The 21,150-nt window shown below is 42.0% G+C and overlaps 1 pseudogene across 1 annotated transcript; it reads left to right on the forward strand.

The window, feature by feature from the left end:
• Positions 1 to 405: 405 nt before the first annotated feature.
• Positions 406 to 9,183, forward strand: LOC308421994 (cofilin-1-like; annotated as a pseudogene). Its single transcript has 2 exons — positions 406 to 570; positions 8,654 to 9,183. The product of its transcript is annotated as a cofilin-1-like (transcript).
• Positions 9,184 to 21,150: the final 11,967 nt, after the last annotated feature.

A 21,150-nucleotide genomic window follows, 5' to 3' on the forward strand; every position in this document is an offset into this window, starting at 1 on the left:
CTTGTTTTAGACGCCCAAGGTATCATGTCTTAATGATGTAGTGAGTAAAGAATGTGATTTTCAGAAGGAATAGGACTTGATTATACATCTTTAAATTCAATGGATGAGCATTCCATTAGTTTTAGATTGAATGAAGCAATTCGTGAGCCACAGAGAAAAGAATATATTACAAGTTGGAAGCTCAGGAAGGAAGAAAATGAAGAAAGTCTCAAGTATTTAGAAAACGGTAGTTCAAAAAGTTAAATAGGCTGAACAATGACGAAAGACACGTGGCCTTTTGAAATTCCTAGGTCGCAAGCCTAGAATCTTAAACTCTTTCAATCAGAGTGAACTGGTTACCTTAAAAGAAATAGAATGAAACAGTATCAGTCTTTTCTTCTGCAACTCTGGGAGTTAGAAAAAACAATGCAGCGCACACTTAAAGAGAGGCGAGAGTCCCAGGATCCAACACACAGCAGCGCATTGGTGGATCAGTGCCGTCTCATCCATAAAGAGCTCAGGGAGGCTGGTGATCACACCTCTTTTCTGAAACTACCGCAGGAAGAAGACACAAGAGAGGAACACGACTGGGTAATGAGTCCCTGACGTTGCAGATAACCTGAGCAAACAAGGATGCTGGAGAGGAGGCAGCAGTGTAAAAATCCAGGGAGTATAAACCTCACAGTCACCCCCTCCTTCCTGCATCTGCACCCTTCCTCTCCACAAAGGGAGCATCGCGTGCGCATACTGGACACTCGCTTAAAACCCTTGTGGACTCCTTCGTTTACAGAGAGCCTATTTCCAATACTTAATCCACAGTTAAACTCTTCTGTGCTCTGTTTCTCATCCGCATCCCATACCCGCATTCCTCTGGTGACATTTCTCACAGATTACTTCCTTTGACTAAAACCTGACATTTCTGTTTGCTTTTTTGTTTTTTGAGACAGGGTTTCTCTATGTAGCCCTTGCTGTCGTGAAACTTGTGCTGTAGATCAGGATAGCCTCGAACTCAGAGACCTACCTGATTCTACCTCCTGAATGTGCCCGGATTAAAAAAGGCGTGCAACCAAAGGCCTGAGATTATTTCTGTCGCGTCTTTTATGTCTCCTGGCCATAGCACTGGCCTAACCATGGAGGCAGGTGGTTCCTTTTTTCCCTTGCATTTCCTGACAGAGCTCCTCACCTCAGGAGCTTCTCTACTTGCTTCTTGGCTTTCTCCCTGATCTGTGTTTGTGCGTACTAAAATTAGCCATTGCCAATATGATAGCACCAAACAAGCCTTTTCTTTACAAGGCTTTGTGAGGATGCCCCTTGTGAAGTAGACCAAGCTATCTTTTTAAAACACTTTGAACACCTTGGGGAAACAGCTCAGCAGGTACAGGGTTTGCCCTGAAAGCGTGAAGACTGAGACTGAGTCCCAGCACCAAATCTAAAATACCACGTGAAGCAGCAAATGCCTGTAAATTCCAGTATTGGTAAAAATAGATAGGATGAGTTCTTATGTCTTGCTGGCCACCAGATCTGGCCTAACATGGGAGTCCATGGTCCCCAGAGAGAGGCCCTGTCTCAAAAATAAAATAAAAACTAACAAAGAAAAAGCAAAGTGACTTAGGTTCTAAGGACTAACACCTGTGGTTGACGGCTGACTTCTGCACATGGGTGTACATGCACCCATGCACACGTGCTCACACACACACAGAGGGGCCTGATAAAAGAGTCTGTCCCTGTGGACCATCTACCTTCTGCCAAGGAATGGCATAGTATTCCCCGACACCAGGGCACTCAGCATTCAACTTGCTGTTTGGAAGTAGAGAACAAACCCAAAACAGATAGACAACCTTCCCAAGATTATTTCCTGGGTGACAGGTTACCAGCTCACATAACTGTAAGAAATAGGTTTCTGTACTTTATAAACCATCCATTGTTACAACATCACAAAATAGAATTAAATACTAATAACTAGAAAATACAAATCAAACCTTACGCTCATTAGGATGGTCAATTCTTTTAAGGCAAAGAAAGAAAAACGAGCCAATAGAAACCAGATGCTGGTGAAGACATGGAGAATTTGGATCTCAGACATATTATTGGTAGACATGTCAAGTAGTCTCAGCTATTCCAGAGGTTCCTCAAAAAGTTCAAAGGAGAATTACCACATAATTAAGCCATTCCAGTTCTGGGCATATATCCAAAGAAATTAAAAACAAGATCTCAGAGATATTTGCATACCCAGCCTAGTTCATTGAAGCATTATTCACAAGCTGGGGGTGGGGGTGGGAGGAGAAGCCACCTAAACCTCTATCAGGAGATGAATGGATAAAAAATATGAAATACAGTGGGAGATTATTTCTCCACAACCCAGGAAATCTTGCCAGAGATTAGTACACAAATGAACCTTCAGAGCACATTAAAAAGCTGAGTAAGTCACAAAAAGATCAGTAAACAATTATTCTACTTATTAGCCATCTAGAGAATGAAACAAAAATTTGAATGGTGGTTGCTAGGAGTGTGGGTAGCAAGGAAAAGAAAACTTTCAATAGGCAGAGAGCTTCGGTTTTATAAAATGAAAGGTTCTAGACATCTGCTATGCCATATATATATACATTCATATGTGTATATGGAGAAGGAAGGAGAGAGAGAGACAGACAGAGAGAGAGAGAGAGAGAGAGAGAGAGAGAGAGAGAGAGAGAGAGAGAGAGAGAGAGAGAAAACACTCTATACCAATGACTCTTTAGTGTCTGTACCATGCTACAAGTTGCTTTCATGGCCTCTTTCAACATTGTTCTTTCTTGTGTGTTTTTCCCTCTATATGATGGGACTTGAAACTGTTCTCTTACGAGCCTCTCATACATTTGCTGATTAATGACAAGTGGGAAACCCCTGCACTGACTGCTTTTCCTGTTCACCTCTAGTCCTCTGTTTCACATGAGTTTCTGCATCTCTCAGCTTGAAGTCACTTAAATATGTAATTAAAAGGCTTTTAAAAAAATCTGTCATCTAGATTATTTATGAAGATGTTAAACAAAACTGGGTTTGACCTTAAACCCTATGAGGTTCACTAATCTAAACCAACCTTAAACCCTATGAAGTCCACTAATCTAAAACAAGATCATCCAGCCCATACACTGCCTCCTGTTAGGCGCTGTTTATGGCCCCATCTGAGCTCTGTGTCGTGGTATCAGTGACCAAAGGCATTCATCTCCATGTCCCTAATGCATATGCCACCAAATGCTTGCAGAAATGCCCAGATGTCTTGTATCTTGCGTCCATTCATTTGATAATTGTATGAAAAATTTGATCTCACATCCTCTCAGCGACCACCTACCAGGAGGCAGGGAGCACTGCGAGTCCATTAGAACCAGTTTGTTCTTGAGCGTCAGATAATAAGTCGGGAAATAAACAGAAGAAATGAGCAGTAAAGACAGATTCCTTGAGGAGATAAGCAGCTTTCCAGCTTGAAGAAACAACATAGAGAGAAGAAAGGGAGAGGGAGGGGGGTGGAGATGAGAAGGAGGGGGTTAGAGAGGAGAAAGAGGGGGAGGGAGAGTAGAGAAAGGGGGATGGAGAGGTGAGGGAGGGGGATGGAGGGGAGAAAATGAGAGATAATGGCTCATGGTTCTGAAGCATAATCAGAATCACAGACACAAAGCAATCTTTGGACATCAGAAGAGCAGAGAGGTCCAGTCAAAACTGCAGATTATGAAACAGAGTGTGGAGACAGGAGAGGAAACAGAAGTTTGCAAAACAAAACTCCAATCTATAAAGTGTTCAGGTCTTAAACAGGTGAATTATGAGAGGTATCTTTATTCTGAAAGTAAAGAAATGAATTATCATTAAAAACCTTGGGACTCTGAGGACAAACTGACATTCATGATGATCAAGGTGATACAATGTGGAGAGTGGATTACAGAGCTGCTCTTGGTCCATCTCTTCTGCTTAGCCTTTATGTCACCCTAACTGGATGATGTGTAAGGTCTTTTGCCAATGAGCTCACACCTCAGCACGGTGTCATCAAATGCAGATCCCTCAGGACAGTCTCAGAAAGTCTCCACTGGAGAGCTGATGCCACAACACACCGATTAGCAGCACACATGTGCCTCGCAAGGGTAATTGCCCTACAGAGTTTGGGCATTTTCATACTCTCTGAAGCATCTCCTTTTGGTGAATCAGATCTTGCTATGTAATGCAGACTTGTCAACCTCATGATTCCTTGTGGGGCAGGTAGACCGTGTTGGGAACCCTGATTTTTGGTTGAATCGGTAGAAGCCCCAGGAATGATAAATGGTACAGCAGGATACTTTCCAATCTCTAGAGAATCAGGAATCTTTACGCTGCTGTAATCAGTGCACAGCTCCTCAGGGCATTGGCCATGTCCCAAGCCCCTCCCCTGCAGGTAGACGTGACTGCAGGTCATGTAAGCTCCAGGCAGAAGCAGGACCACCTCCAGATATGTAGACAAACTCTTTCCAAGCCCTCAGGCCAAGCCAATAGGAAGTACTGGTTGTCAAACTCCAAACCATTTCAAAACTATGTATACAAGAGTTAGGGTCAAAAGTAAAGAGACATGTGTAAGAATCATTCCACCGCCTGAGATCCTTTGTTCTAAAGATCTGATAACACCTCCTATTGGGAAGAGATTTTTCTCTCCCAACACTTCTTGCATCCTGGTCAGTTTGGTTCAGCCTGGGCTGGCGCCCTATGGCTGTGGCAGAAACGCGTGCCCCGCCAAGCCCACCAGCGAAGCTGCTGCTGAGCTGGGTCTTCTCCCCATTCACCTGAACTTACGCTTGCCAGTCAGACTCGGTGACAGAGCCCCTATCTCTAGCCAGACGGCTGTGTGGGATCTCTAGCACCAGGTCCCACAATTCCCCTGCCTCACCTTTCAGTATAGTGAACCACGACTACTGACTTCCAGAATCTTTGTTCATTTTGTTTTTACTTTGACCGAAGAGATGGTGGCCTTCCAAAGTTCTCTGCTCATAGTTCTGCAATTTCTATAATTTCATTCTTCTCTTCCCAACCAACATCAAGTTCCTAAGAACTAGAGATGTATAGCCACTCAAAATATCTGGAGTTTACTGTGTTAGTCATTCATTCCATCAGTAAACACAGAGCAAGCACCAACTGAGTTTTAAACAAGTATGCAAAATTAAGAGGAAATAATTCATTGGTGAGAAATTATGGGGACCAATTAATCTAAGGATCAATGAGACAAAGTCTCTTGTACCAGAAAACTCAGACTCCAACTAATCATAAGCGAATGACTTTTAAAATCCTGTTTTGGGGTAGAGTAGCCACAGATTTACAGACCCAATTCAATACCTTCTTACAGAACATGGCAGTAAAATTCTCTTTGTATGAAGGTTTAATCAGATGTTATCACAATTTGCATGAGCCAATAAGTTTTGTTATCACACGTTCTTTAAAAGAGAATAGGTTATGCAATAAATATTTGTAGACAGATCAGGGTGGAAATTCCATTAAATGGTAAAACTTAGAGTATTAATGTCAATTTCATATGGACTTTGAACATATATTTTCATGCCTCTATCAAAAGTGAAATTTGATGACTTTCATAATGAAAAAAATTATTTAATCATTTTCTTATTTTCTTTGTGTATATTACAGTTATGCTCTGAAAGTAAAATACAGATAATTCTATTTAAGGTCTTTCATCCATGCCAGTACTGAAGCTGCTGCTGTTAGTTCAGGGGAGCATGGGAATGTACAATGGAATACCATCCATTCTTAAAAAGGAGGAAAGCCTGTCATCTGTGATAACATGGGTGAGCCATGAATTGTAAATAAAGTAAATAAGCTTCAGTAGGACAAATGTCACACCATCTTAATTATATTTGAAATCTTCAAAAAGCCCCAATCATAAACCAGAGATTGAGATTGGGGACCCAGGACCTAATGGAATTTTAGTCAGAGGACACAAAATTTCAGCAGAAATAAAGTCAATTCACTGTGCAGTATAGTAACTATTGTTAATGATAATGCACTGCAGATTTGAAATTGGGGAGAGAGAGAAATGTCTTTGGTGTTCTGATCATAAAAATAATAGCTATATGAAGTCCTGAAAATGAGAAATAGTTTGATTTAGTCGTCCCACAGTATGGACATATATCAACATGTCATGAACACTTCAAATATTCAAACCTTTTATTCATCAATTTTAATAACTGTATAGGGGTGGTATTAGATAAGTCAATTCTGTTTCCTGCCACCTGGCAACAACTAGTTCTGGTAGCTTTAGGGATTTGGGAAAGATATTTAATATCTTGAGTGTTGGCTTCCTCATTCATAGGAAACAAATCAAAGCAATGCAAACAAACAAACAAAAAACTAAGATTGGAAAAATTGGAGTTTTCAAGGTATTTCCCAAGGAGTGCCCATGGGACAAGAAGAAGGTTATCTTGAATAACTAGACTCTTATGTACCTATAGGCACAGCAATCCTGCTTTTATTGTGTATTTTCTTTTCACTTATACTTTCATTCAAAGTGATTTTTTAAATTGTTGTCATTTTGAGATAGTCTTTATATGTGGTTCAGGCTGGTCTTGAACTTGCAACCTTCTTGGGTGCCAAATCATAGGCATAAACCACTATGCCCACCTTGAAGTGTAATGTCTAAAGCCAAAAATATCTGATTTTTCAGGTCCATTTTAGTCCTACCACTGTGAGATCTGTCTGTATTAATAAAGTTCTATTCAAATAGAAAGAAATGAGAGCAAAGAGGCTTATCTCAGATAATAGGCATCTTTATTCAAATACATATGTCCAAGAGTCACAATTTGGAAATCTAAGATGATGGAATTAAGGCATGGAATTTTTCACAAAATAATTGGGTCATGACAGCTCAGCCTCCATGCACAGAATTAAGTTTATGGAAACTCTCTGAGCCTTATTGGCCCTGCCACCTTTCTGTCATATGAAACCATACAAGGTATTCCACAATGAACAAATGTTGAGTCTGCCAGATCACTTGTTCTTGGATCTTCTATCCCTTAGAACTATAAAAACACACATTTCTAGTATTATATATTGCTAGTTTGTGACGATATGATATATCATCAGGAACTAAGACAATGGGGAAAGTTGGAAAGACCCAGAGACAGGCCAAGGCAGTGTAGACTCTCTGGAGACCTGGACCTCTAGTAAAGATGTAAAGGGCCATCTTGTCCCAGTGGAGTTCCTAGTGTTCAGCTGCTCTTGAGAATGGGTTCCAAGTAGACCTCCATTTTCCCCTCCTGTGATTCCCCCATGCTCATGATAGAACTTTACAGTTGCTTTCTTTGCCCTTGTACTTTATAAACATATAAACTCCCTTCCCAGTGATGGAAACCCAGCTATCCCAGGAGAAAGGGTCTTTATTGACCAGCATTTTTCATATTTCCAGAATGTAATCCACAAGAGAGAAGACAGCAGAATCAGATGACAAGAATCTTGGCATCTCATGCTCAGTTAACAGCCTAGGTTGTTTCCCAACCACTCTACAGATGTGTGGGGTGCCTGGCTCACTTACATAGCTGGTTTCTACCAAAAGGCTGTGATTTTCCTTACTGTATTTATCATAAAAGTACCTAAGGTGAAAGTCTTTGAGGAAGTATGAACTTGAATATACATCCTGTTTGAATAAAGAAAATGCCATGTGTCACAGTATCATGAAGATACTGAAGGACTCTGGGATTAAAAACAATAACAAGGCTTTGAGAGCAATCCAGATGGGAAGGCCTGTCAACCTAGGTGCCATAAAATGGTATTTCCTGTTTCAAAGCCAAACATTTGAAAAGTAAAAGCAATTTACAATAATAATATTTTGCAAAACATTTCATAAGCTTGGGACGTCCAGAGGGAGTAAACACAAAATTGCTTACCAGGAGGAAACTGGTGTTATTACATAATCAGAAGTCAAATACCCAAAGGCCAACTAAAATCCTTAAAGAGTTCTGCTGTTTGTATCCAGTCTCCTTCCAGTGCTCAGAGGCCACACTGAAGGAGTTCATGGCTTTTCCTTTCCCCTCCCCATCACCCAAAGCTCCAGTTTTAATTCTGGTGACTTTAGGCTGGTGGGGGGGGGTATGTGGTGGAAATAGTTTATTAAATATGTTTATACACTGAAAAAGAAGAAAGCACCACCAGGACAACTCCTCCCTCACTGTGGATTAGCACCCACACTGTGGGTGGGTTCTCTCAGGATAGGGAAGGGAGACCCCAAAGATGAATGGGATATAAAGTCCACCTTGCTGTGCTTGATCTCATTGTAAATGAACAGAGAATAGAATCTATGTGGTGGGTTGAATAAGAATGGCTACTATAGGCTCATTTGAATACTTGGTCATTAAAAAGTGAAGCTAATTTACAGGGATTAGGAGGTGTGGCCTTGCTAGAGGAGGTGTGGCCTTGATGGACCAAACCTTTGACACTGTAAACCAGCCCCAATCAAATGCTTTCTTTTATAAGATTTTCCATGGTCATGGTGTCTCCTCACAGCAATAGAACACTAAGACAACCAGGACCCTTTTGTTACACAAGGCCCTTCATGTTAAATTAGTTTTCTCTCCCTAATGCACATGTCACTTCCGTTAAAGTCAGCTCAGGAGTCAGATCCCGGCAGCAGCTGTGGCGGCTCAGTTCCTCAGTAGCTCTTTCTGTCTCCCTTTCGTTTCAGGAAACGCGGCCTCTGGCTGTCTCTGATTGTGTCATCAAGGTGTTCAATGACATGAAAGTTCGCAAGTCTTCAGTGCCAGAAGAAGTGAAGAAACGCAAGAAGGCAGTGTTCTTCTGCCTGAGGACAAGAACATCATCCTGGAGGAGGGCAAGGAGATCCTGGTAGGAGATGTAGGGCAGACTGTGGACCACCCCTACACCACTTTTGTCAAGATGCTGCCAGACAAGGACTGCCGCTATGCTCTCTGTGATGCAACCTATGAGACCGAGGAGAGCAAGAAGGAGGACCTGGTGTTCGCCTTCTGGGCCCCTGAGAGTGCACCCCTTAAGAGCAAAATGATCTATGCCAGCTCCAAGGATGCCCCCAAGAAGAAGCTGACAAGAATCAAGCATGAATTACAACCCAACTGCTACAAGGAGGTCAAGGACCGCTGCACCCTGGCAGAGAAACTAAGTGACAGCACCATTATTTCCCAAGGGGGGGGGGGAACCTTTGTGAGTCACCTCCAGCCCCCTGTCTGGAGCATCTAGCAGCCCCAGACCTGCTCTTGGGTGTTGCAGGCTGCACCTCTCCTGCCAGACTGGAGAGATGGGGGGGGGATCCCAGCAAGGGGAGGGCTATTTCTTCATCCCAGTTGCCAAACTTCTCTCCTGGCCACCTGGAATGTCCTTTTCCCTCCCTAAGGGTTCTGGCCTTCTCAAACTGCTTTTGATCTTCTGATTCCTCTTGGGTTGAAGCAGAACAAGTCCTGTCCTAGGCACTTAGTTTGTAGGGAGCCTGAAATTTTTTAATGACACCCCTATTCCTTATTCCTCCCTATCCCATACTGCCAACTTCGAACCACAGCAGTGACTCTGTGCTTGCCTGTTTAGTTCTGTGTAGAAATGAAATGTGGAAATGACCATCCCTGCACCGGCTGGTTGCCCTCCCCTTTCCCTTGATCTTCGTCACTCATGGAAGCAGGACCAGTAAGGGACCTTCAATTAAAAAAAAAAAAAAAAAAAACAATAAAAAGGCTAATTAACAAACAAACAAACAAAAAGCCAATTTAGTCCCAAACAGGAAAGGACCAGCAGGTCACATTATGTTAGTCTATGTCCATGAATGATAGAAGGTAAGGAGGATCTGTAAATGCATTTGAAATTTCTTGATATTTAAAAAAGCAAGGGCTGGGTGTAAGGAGAGGGCTCTGTGGATAAAATACTTGCTGTGAAAGCATAAGGACCACTGGTCAGATCTCCAGTGCCCATATAAAAGCTGGGTGTGAAAATTCACACAGGCAACTCCAGCTGCCCTCAGTAAAATAGTGAGCTCCAGGCACAGTGAAAGATGGTCTCAAAACAGAAGTGTTGCAGGATATCTGATCACACTGTGAAACCCAAGATTGTGTACTGGAAAAAATCTGTCTCTGTGGTATGGTTGAGCCCTGGCACAAGCCTTTAATCCAAAAGTGTTGCAGGATATTTGATCGCATTGTGAGATTATGTACTGGAAAAACCTGTTTCTAGTTGTGGTGTGGCTCAGCCTTAGTGAATACTTTTAATCCAAGAGCTTTTTGTGTATTGTAAACAAGATTAAGTACAGTCAACCACAGGTCAAGAGGCCGAGCAAGCAACTAGTTGGCAGGGAGTGAGCATAGGAATAAACCATAAAGAGTGAGAAGAAGCCAGGATAGAGCGACACACAGGAAGTAGAAAGGCAGGACATTCATTTGCAATGGTTTTTAAGAGAATGTGAAGAATTGGAAGTTTCCTTTGGGATGTCAGTTCAGGAGGTCAGTTAGCTGTTTTCTCGCCTCTCTGAGCTGGCAGGTTTTCACCCCCACTTGTGGCTCCTGAGTCTTTATTGATAAAATCAAATGTTTTGAATTTCATCTTAAAAACAATACAGAAGGTGGAAATTGAATAAAGAAGACACATAATGTGAACCTCTGTCCTCTATGTCCCTCACCAGGTGACTGTACTGCACATATGCATCACACACACAAACACACACACCCTACACAATACAATCACAGACATATATGCCCGTACACACAAAGGCTTAGTCATGAAGCTTCTATAGTTTTATGTATTGATATAAATTTAATTCAATACAACTTTTGCAAGTAATAAACATTAGAATATAAGAGAGAGACTTGACAAAAACAGAAATTTTTACCTTAGAAGGACAAAAATGTACATGGGGTTAAACAGAAAAAGTATAGTCCTAAAGTTCATAGTATTTTCAAAATCTGTCACTGCTTAAAAAAATGTTAAAATATCAATTTTATTTTCAATAAAAACATTTAGGGAAAAAAGCCCAAGACAGTTAAGGGCAATAAGACAGGTCAGCAGCAGGAACTTGCTAAGCCTGACAACTTGAGTTCAAGTCACTTGAACCCTCTCAGTGGAAGGAAGCAACAAACTCCAGCAAGTTGCCCTCTGACTTCAACATGTGATCTAGTGCATGCACACACCCACACATACATATGCACATGCCTGAAAATCAACAAATAAATATATATTGTTAGATCTTTACATTGTTGTTTTGTCTTGCTTTGGCTTTTTGTTTATCTTTCAGGACAGAGTTCCTTTGTGTATAGATAGATCTTGCAGCCCCGGAATTCACTTTGTAGACCAGTCTGGCTTCCAATTCAGAGATCTGCTTGCCTCTGCCTCCCAAGCACTGAGTGCTGGGATAAAAGGCAAGTGCCACTACACTCAATGAAAAACTTAAAAAAAATTTTTTTCCCAAAGAATGGTCAACATGGCAAAGATACATTTTGTCTCAGGTTAGGAGATGTAAATTTAAACTCTAGGGCCAAGACCATTTTTCCTGAAATAATGTTTCTTAGTATACGTATATCGTCTGCTAGTGAAGATTTATCTATACTTGTCCCGCGCAAGTCGTCTCGCCCGCAAGAACGACGCGGCACACACAGGATCCTTCTGTAGCAAGCTTTAATAACTCTTGAGAGGGAGAGCCAAAGCTATACAAAGCGGAGACACTGAGTGCACCAAACCCTCCCCTTATATAGGGGTTTTGTCTCGCCTCGGACGTGGCGCCTCCTGATGGGCTAGGGCCAAATCATGCGATGTGATGTCAGAAGCGAGCACCCGGGTCTAGGGGCGTGGCTAGGCTTTAGGCGGGCATGCTCTGGTTATTTACCGTTGTTCCTTAACGGAAACCAGCGCCATCTTGCAATGGCATGTAGGGCGGCGCCCCACATCTCCCCCTTTATTATTTATTACAAGGCCAGCCGGACACCCAAAAAACGGAGGGTGGAGATAGAGGCCATTCTCCTCAAATGATCATGGCGCACAATTAGTTGCGTGTGGTCAAGACTATGTACAAGCACCCCGTCAGGGTCGTTGACGTTACCCTAACAGGGCCCTGACCGGTCTCTCTGCCGTTTTGTGAGGGAGGGACACTGGGGCAGGCAACCCTCTGCAAGAAGGCTTGTCTCCCAGAGAAGGCGGGGGCGACTTCTCTGTGCGATGCCCTTTGCTCTACAACCCTCTTGGGCTGCTCAAGCCTGACACTCATCCTCGTGCAGTGTGTCTAAGGACACAGAGGGTGCAAGAGCTATCAGGCCGGCGACCGGCTGCCTACTGTTTCAGAGCCGCGAGCCAAACGCCTGCCGAAGCTCCCTGTTCTAGGGCGACAAGCGCCGAGTCATCATCATCTTATCTCTTTTTGTTTGATTGTAAAATTTGCAAAGCAACCAAAGAATAAACACAAGTCCAAGGTTAAACAAAACCCCGAACAAACCCACCCCCACCCATTCCTTAAAGTAGGACAGCGCAGATGAAATCCAGGGGACGAATCCTTCGGTCAGCGATAAATCAAGGCGTGTGGAGTTAATCTGCAGGATGGCCGTGCGAAGTTCTCTCAGGGTCTGGTCAAACTTCACCGACCAGTTCTGCAAAATGTGCTGAGACAAAGCCTTAGAAAGATTAGCAGCTTTAGTAAATTTTTCATATTGGACCGAGGTCACACACAGTCCGGGCAGGCGGTTTTCACACCCCAGTTGAGCAATCTGCCACAGTACATCTATCTGTTCTTGCACCAGATCTATACGCTGGTTGACTATCAGTAGTCCTCCTTGGATTTGGGTATAAGCTAAATGCCCAGCCTCCATGGCTGTAGTTACAGTGGAGGAAAGTTCATTAATGGTGGCTGCGGCTTGTACTGTGCCGGACAACGCCAGGGCAGAAGCAGTTACAGAGGCAGCCACGGCTGTGGCAGCAATGATGCCCACAATCAGGGCTGAAATTCCAAAGTCTCTTTTTTCTCTGAAGAGGGTCAAAGAGCTCTGGGCTTCTACAGGGACGGGGACAAACCTTGGCAGACGAGCCACCAAGGCAAAGGAAAACTCGGAAACATAAATTAACTGTTCTAGAAAAGGACCCACGGCATCAGGGTCTCCAAAAATTTTTCCCGCGGCATCCATCATTCCTGCCACATAGTCCGAAAAAGGTTCTTGGGGGCCTTGGAGAATTTTTGTGAGCTGGTTGCCTCCTTCCCCTTTCTTATTTAACGCCTTCCACGCCCTGATGGCCGTACCAGACACCTGGGCGTAGGCTCCCCATGGATAATTTGCCTGATCTGCCGAAAAGCGGCCCTGCCCGGTAAGAAGGTCAAAGCTCCAATCCCTTTGTTCAGCTGTAAGCGCGGAAGCATTAGCCCGCGCCTGACTTTGCGCTGCCTCATGCCACAATGCCTTCCATTCCATATACTGACCCATACTAGGGAGGGCAGCCTTAGCGATGGTTTGCCAATCAGCGGGTGTTAAGGCATTTAATGCCAGTCACTCCAACTGCATGATTGTGAAATTGGCATTGGGACCATATTCCCTTACTGATTTTGCAAGCTCTTTTAATTGGTTAAATTCAACAGGGGCATAAACTCTGGCATCGTCAGGACTCTCAAAAACCGGGAAAGCAAGGCTGAGCTGATGGCGGACTTTGTCTGTAAGGCGCGAAACAGCCTTGGGGCGGGTCTCGTAGGGCGGCGGAGCCGGCGGGGCCGTAGGGGCCACCGAGGCTGGCCGGGGGGGAAGCCTTTACTTGAGCTCGTGGTTCAGGCCCTGAATGCGGCGCCCGGTTGGTCGCAAGGTTCCTGTGCCACCGCTCATCAGGGTGATATCTTTCTCCTTCATATCGTACAGCTTCTTCTTCTAGATCTGCTTCCTCTTCTGCATCTAACCTTTCATCCTCCTCTTCAGAGGAATCTCTAGGGGTGCTGACGCGAAGCGCCGCAAGTTCTTGTGTTGGATAAATGAGGCCTGTCTTAAAACGAGGCCGGGCAACAGGTTCCCACCATGAGTCGGACCCTCTATCAGGTGAGACGGGCCTGGGGCCCAGTCTTCTCTCCCGCCCTATCTTCAGGTCTGCGGGAGGGCCTTTTTCACTTATATGTCTAGGGGGATATGTTTTGGCGCGCACCCATCCTCTCACTACGTTCAGATTCTGACATGCCATCTTGCACAGTTTCTAGGACCATCTGTCCCTCTCTTTTAACCTCCTCGCAGGCCTCATCCTCCAGGCAGTTTTTTACCATTTTCCAAATAGCTTTTGTACCCATGCGTAGCAAAAGAACAAAAACAAGTCCAACTATTGCCTCTGGGAGACCTACTAACGAACCGGAGAGACCCAATAAATGAGAGAGAGGAGAAAAATCTGACATACCTTTCTGAAGCGTAGTCTGCGCTACAATTCTGAATCCACCCCGCCACGGAGGGGGGGGGGGGGGAGGGGTCTCCGGAGGTGTGGATGATGGTCTGGTCAAAATTTTCCCGGGTTTCGGCACCAGATGTCCCGCGCAAGTCGTCTCGCCCGCAAGAACGACGCGGCACACACAGGATCCTTCTGTAGCAAGCTTTAATAACTCTTGAGAGGGAGAGCCAAAGCTATACAAAGCGGAGACACTGAGTGCACCAAACCCTCCCCTTATATAGGGGTTTTGTCTCGCCTCGGACGTGGCGCCTCCTGATGGGCTAGGGCCAAATCATGCGATGTGATGTCAGAAGCGAGCACCTGGGTCTAGGGGCGTGGCTAGGCTTTAGGCGGGCATGCTCTGGTTATTTACCGTTGTTCCTTAACGGAAACCAGCGCCATCTTGCAATGGCATGTAGGGCGGCGCCCCACATATACTGGTTAAGCACCATAAACTCATTGTTGACTTTAATTATATAATCAGATACATTTTATTATTGACAACTTTGACCATCAATCCAATTCACCATTTTAATTTCAGTCTATCACAATCTTGCCCATTCCAACTCCAACATCCTAAGCCTGTTCCTCTGTCACCTTTTGTCAGATAATTGACATGACCTTTAGACTGCTCTCCTAGTTTCTTACTCTGTTCCTCTTGTATCTTTTCCCCACCTTGCAACCAGGAAAGCTCTAGTATGCGCTCCTAAGAATTGAATGACAAGTCTCTGTGCCTTCAGGGCCTCAAGACCCACACTTCCTACTCCTATCCAGGTAATCCCATGCAAACTCTCTGCTTTCTCCACAACCTAGTCTCTTTTTGTACATCTTAAGCATCTGCAAATCCCACCCCAGAGCCTGCCTCCTCTAAAAATCCAGATCAGATGTAAATGTCTTTGATGCCTTGTTTTGGTAATAAGACTGGAACTCAAACCACTGAGTCTGCTAGGCACTACTCTACAACTGACCAACATTTGAGACAGTCTTACTAAGCATCCAAAACTGGTCTAGAACTTTCAATCCCCCTGCCTCAACCTGTGTGTGTTACCATAACTGGCTTCAAGTGACTATATGACTGTCCTTCTTATAATGATCGCACTGTTTATTGGTTTGGTAATTAGTTAGAATCTCTCTCTGCTATTTGATTAAAAGATTAATGCAATAAGGTGCCATGTCTGCTTGTATCAGTTCAGAAAAGCACCTGGCACATAACTGGAACATATTAACTATATACCTTGGGAATAATTCAGGAAATCCATAAACCAGAAATATGGGAGTATTTGGTGTGTGGACCAAAATATACACCTGTAAAATTATTGTTGTCCCACAGATCCAACTGTTTTAGTAATTAAAAAAAAAAACCACAATAAGCCTTGCTATGTTAATTTTTCAAGATTCATAAATATTAAATAATCAGGCTACTTCTGTCTATCTCAAATGGCTATGACATCTTTTCTACACTCTAAAATTAAAAGTCACTGGCTATAATTTTGCAAGCTGGTTCAAAAATTGGGCTTTGATTGAGTTTACAGCTTTTTAAAGATAAGTAAATCATCCAGTTTCCATCTGCACCCTGGACTAAGGCTGTCCCATTGCCCTCCATACCTAAATCCTGCCCACAGAAAGGTGGTCTCCCAGGAGTGCTGACAAACCTAAAATCACAAGCTCACAGGTCTATAAATAAGGCAAGTTCCAATTAGAGATAGCAAGACCAACTAACACCAGAAATAACCAGAAGGCAAAAGGCAAACACAAGAACTAAAGCAACAAAAATTAAGGCTATTTGGAATCATCAAACCCAGTTCTCTCACCACAGAAAGCCCTGGATACCCCAACACACTGGAAAAGCAACATTCTGATTTAAAATCACATCTCATGATGATGATAGAGGACTTTAAGGAGGACATAAATAACTCCCCTAAAGAAATGCAGAAGAACACTGGTAAACAGGTAGAAGTCCTTAAAGAGAAATAACAAATACCACTTTAAGAATTATAGGAAAATACAACCAAACAGGTGAAGAAATTGAACAAACCATCCAGAATCTAAAAATGGAAATATAAACAATAAAAAAACCACAAAGGTGACAACCCTGGGCATAGAAAACCTAGGAAAGAGATCAAGAATCATAGATGCAAGCATCACCAACAGAATAAAAGAGATAGAAGAGAAAAATCTCAGGTGCAGAAGATACCATAGAAAACATTGACACAGCAGTCAAAGAAAATGCAAAATGCAGAAAGCTTCTAACCCAAGACATCCAGGAAATCCAGGACACAAAGAGAAAATCAAACCTAAGGATAATAAGTATAGAAGAGAGCGAAGATTTCCATATTAAAGGACAGTAAATATCTTCAACAAAATTATAGAAGAAAACTTCCCTAACCTAAAAAAAAGAGATGCCTATGATCATACAAGAAGCCTACAGAACTCCAAATAGATTGGACCAGAAAAGAAATTTTTCCCAACACATAATAATCACAAAATTCTCAAAACAAAGAATATTAAAAGCAGTAAGGGAAAATAGTCAAGTAACATATAAAGGCAGACCTATCAGAATTTCAACAGACACTATGAAAGCTAGAAGATCTAAGGCAGATGTCATACAGATACTAAGAGAACACAGATGCCAGTCCAGGCTACTATACCCAGATAAACTCTAAATTAACATAGATGTAGAAATCAAGATATTCCATGACAAAAACAAATTTACATAATATCTTTACATATATCCAGTCCTACAAAGGATAATAGATAGAAAACTCCAACACAAGGAGGGCAACTACACCCTAGAAAAAGCAAGAAAGTAATCTTCTTTTAAAAACTCCAAAAGAAGATGGCCACATAAACATAATTCTATTTCTAACTAATAGACTGGATAGGTAAACAGGACCCAGCATTTTGCTGCATACAGTAAATTCATCTCAGTGACAAAGACAGCCATTACCTCTAAGTAAAAGGCTGGAAAAAAATTTTTTTCCAAGCAAATGATCCCAAGAAACAAGCTGCAGTAGTCATTCTAATACTGAATAAAAACTAAAGGTTGTCAAAAAAGATAAGAAAGGACACTTCATACTCATCAAAGAAAATTCTACCAAGATGAATTCTCAATTCTGAACACCTATTCTCTAATATAAGGGCACTCATATTCATAAAAAAAAACTTTACCAAAGTTTTAAGCACACATTGTACCATACACTATAATAGTGGGAGACTTCAACACCCACTCTCATCAGTGGACAGATCTTCAAACAAAAAATAAACATAGACACAGTGAAACTACCAGAAGTTATGAACCAAATGGATTTAACAGACATCTATAGAACATTTCACCCTAAAATAAAAGAATATGCCTTCTTCTCAGAACCCATGGTGCCTTCTCCATAATTGATCATATAATAGGTCACAAAACAGGCCTCAACAGATACAAGAAGACTGAAATTATCTCTTGCATTCTTTCAGACCACCATAAACTAAGGCTGGCCTTCAATAACAACAAAAGCAACAGAAAGCAAACATACATATGGAAGCTGAACAAAGTTCTACTCAATGAAAACTTGGTTAAGGAAGATTTTTTTTAAAAAATTAAAGACTTTTTAGAATTTAATAAAATTGAAGGCACACCATACCCAAATTATGAGATGCAATGAAAGAAGTGCTAAAAGGAAAATTGATAGCTTTAAGTGCCACCAAAAACAAGCTGGAGAGAGCATACACCAGCAGCTTGACAGCACATCTCAAAGCTCTAAAACTCAAAGAAACAAATACAGCCAGAAGGAGTAGACATCAGGAAATAATCAAACTCAGAGCTGAAATCAGCCAAGTAGAAACAAAAAGAACTATACAAAGAATCAACAAAACCATGAACTGGTTCTTTGAGAAAATCAACAAGATAGATAAACCTTTAGGCAGACTAACCAGAGGGTACACAAAGAGTATCCAAATAAACAAAATCAGAAATGAAAGGGCAGACATAACAACAGAAGCTGAGGAAATTCAAAAAATCATTAGATGCTACTACAAAAACCTATACTCAACAAAACTGGAAAATCTGGATGGACAATTTTTGAGACAAATACGAGGTACCAAAGTTAAATCAGGATCAGATAAACCATCTAAACAGTCTCATAACCCCTAAAGAAATAGAAGCAGTCATCAAATGTCTCCCAACCAAAAAAGAAAAAAAAAGTATGGAAATCCAACAACATAATCCACTATATAAATAAACTCAAATTTAAAAAAAATAACATGATCATCTTAATAGATGATGAAAAAAATTTAACTCCCCTTCATGTTAAAATTCTTGGAAAGATCAGGAATCCAAGTCCCATACCTAAACATAGTAAAAGCAATATACAGGAAACCAGTAACTAACCTCAAACTAAATAGAAACTTAAAGCAATCCCACTAAAATCAGGGACTAGACAAGGCTGCCCATTCTCTCCCTACCTATTCAATGTATTACTTGAAGTCCTAGCTAGGGCAATTAGACAACAAAAGGAGGTCAAAGGAATTCAAATTAGAAAGGAAGAAGTCAAAATATCACTATTTGTAGATGATATAATAGTATACTTAAATGACCTTAAAAGTTCTACCAAAGAACTCCTAAGCCTGATAGACAACTTCAGCAAAGTGGCTGGATATAAAATTTACTCAAACAAACCAATAGCCTTTCTCTACTCAAAGGATAAACAGGTCAAGAAAGAAATTAGGAAAACTACACTCTTCAGAATTGTCACAAACAATACAAAATACCTTGGTGTGACTCTAACCAAGCAAGTGAAAGATATGTATGACAAGAACTTTAAGTCACTGAAGAAATTAAAGAAGATCTCAGAAGATGCAAAGATGTCCCATGTTCATGGATTGACAGGATTAATACAGTATAAATGGCCATCTTGCTAAAAAGCAATCTGTAGATTCAATGCAATCTCCTCAATTATTCATACAGTTAGAGAAAACTGCAACTTCACTTGGAATAACAAAAAACAGAGGATAACAAAACTATTCTCAACAATAAAAGAGCTTCTGAGGGAATTCCATCTGTGAAATCAAGCTGTACTACAGAGATACAGTGTTAAAAACTTCATAGTATTGGTACAGTGACAGGCAGGTAGATCAATGGAATAGAACTGAAGACCCAGAAATGAACCCACACACCTATGGTCACTTGAACTCTTGCTTTCTCAGCCCATTTATTCTTTGAGTGGTGAAAGTTTACTGATTTGAGACAGTCTGGTACATTTACACAACGGAGTACTACTCAGCTTTTAAAAGCAATGACTTAATGAAATTCTTAGGCAAATGGATGGAACCAGACAATATCATCCTAAGTGAAGTAACCCAGTCTTAAAAGAATATACATGGTATGCACTCCCTGATAAGTGGATATTAACCCAAATCTTGGAATACCCAAGATACAATTCATAGACCATATGAAGCTCAAGAAAAAGGAAGACCAAAATGTGGATGCTTCAGTCCTTCTTAGACGGGGGGACAAAATTCTCTCAGGAAGTAGAGGGTGGAAGAGACATGGGAGGAAGAGAAGAGGGGCAAAGTGAAAGAGGGAGCAGGATCAGGTATGGGAGGAGACAAGGATGATATTGATATCCAGAGAGTCAAGAATTTGAACAGAGGTGTGCAGCAATGGGGGGGGGGGGGTGGGGAACTGTGGATAGCTACCAACAAGTTCCAGAAAAATGAATGGAAAGCAAGAGGCTCCCAGCACCCAACAGGGATGAGATTAGCTGAAATGTCCAACAAAGGGGAGGGAGAACTTGTAAAAAACATATGCAGAGGTTAGGCAAGGCAAAGTTGGGGTTGGGACCACCCACTCATTTCCAAATTTTTAACCCACAAGGACTCCTGTCTGAAGGAAATATGGAGACAAAGTGTGGAGCAGAGACTGAAGGAGAGGCCATCCAGAGACTGCCCTACCTGGGGATACATCCCATATACAAACACCAAACCCATACACTATTGCAAATGCCAAGAAGTACATGCTGACTGGAGCCTGTTATAGCTGTCTCCTGAGAGGCTCTGACAACCTGACAAATACAGAGGTGGATGCTCACAGCCAACCATTGGACTGAGCACAGGGACCCCAATAGAGAAATTATAGAAAGGACTGAAGAAGCTGAAGAGGTTTGCATCTCCATAGGAAGACCAACAATATCAACCAAACAGACACCTCCCAAGAGCTCTCAGGGACTAAACTACCAACCAAAAGTTATACATGAAGGAACCCTTGGCTCCAGCCACATATGTAGCAGAGGATGGCCATATCTGTCATCAGTAGGAGGAGAAGCCCTTGGTCCTATGAAGGTTTGATTTTCCTAGTATAAGGGAATGCCAGGGTAGTGAGTGAGGTGGGAGGGAAAACACCCTTATAGAAGCAGGGAGAGGGGGAATGAGAGAGGAAGGTTCTGGAGGGGAAACTGGAAAAGGAGATAACATTTAAAATGTAATTAATAATTATATTCTATTTAATAATTGTATTTTATTAATAATTATATTTTATTTTAGCCACAGAAATGAAAAATGTTGCTGATGTCAATTAGAGTAGAAAAACAGCAACAACTGCAGAAAACTGGTAGATTTGCTCTGAGGTGCTTGGGAGACTTCATTGCTTAAATCATTATATTATGGTACACAATCCCAGCACTCGGTGGGCAGAGGCAAGCAGATCTCTGAGTTTGAGGCTAGCTTGAGCTACAGAATGAGTTTAGGATAGCCAAGGCTACAAAAGAAACTCTGTCTCAAAAGAACCCCTCAAAAAAGAAAACAACAATAGCAACA

The sequence above is a fragment of the Micromys minutus genome (genome assembly GCF_963924665.1).
Source record: "Micromys minutus genome assembly, chromosome: 6".
NCBI classification, from domain to species: Eukaryota; Metazoa; Chordata; class Mammalia; order Rodentia; family Muridae; genus Micromys; species Micromys minutus.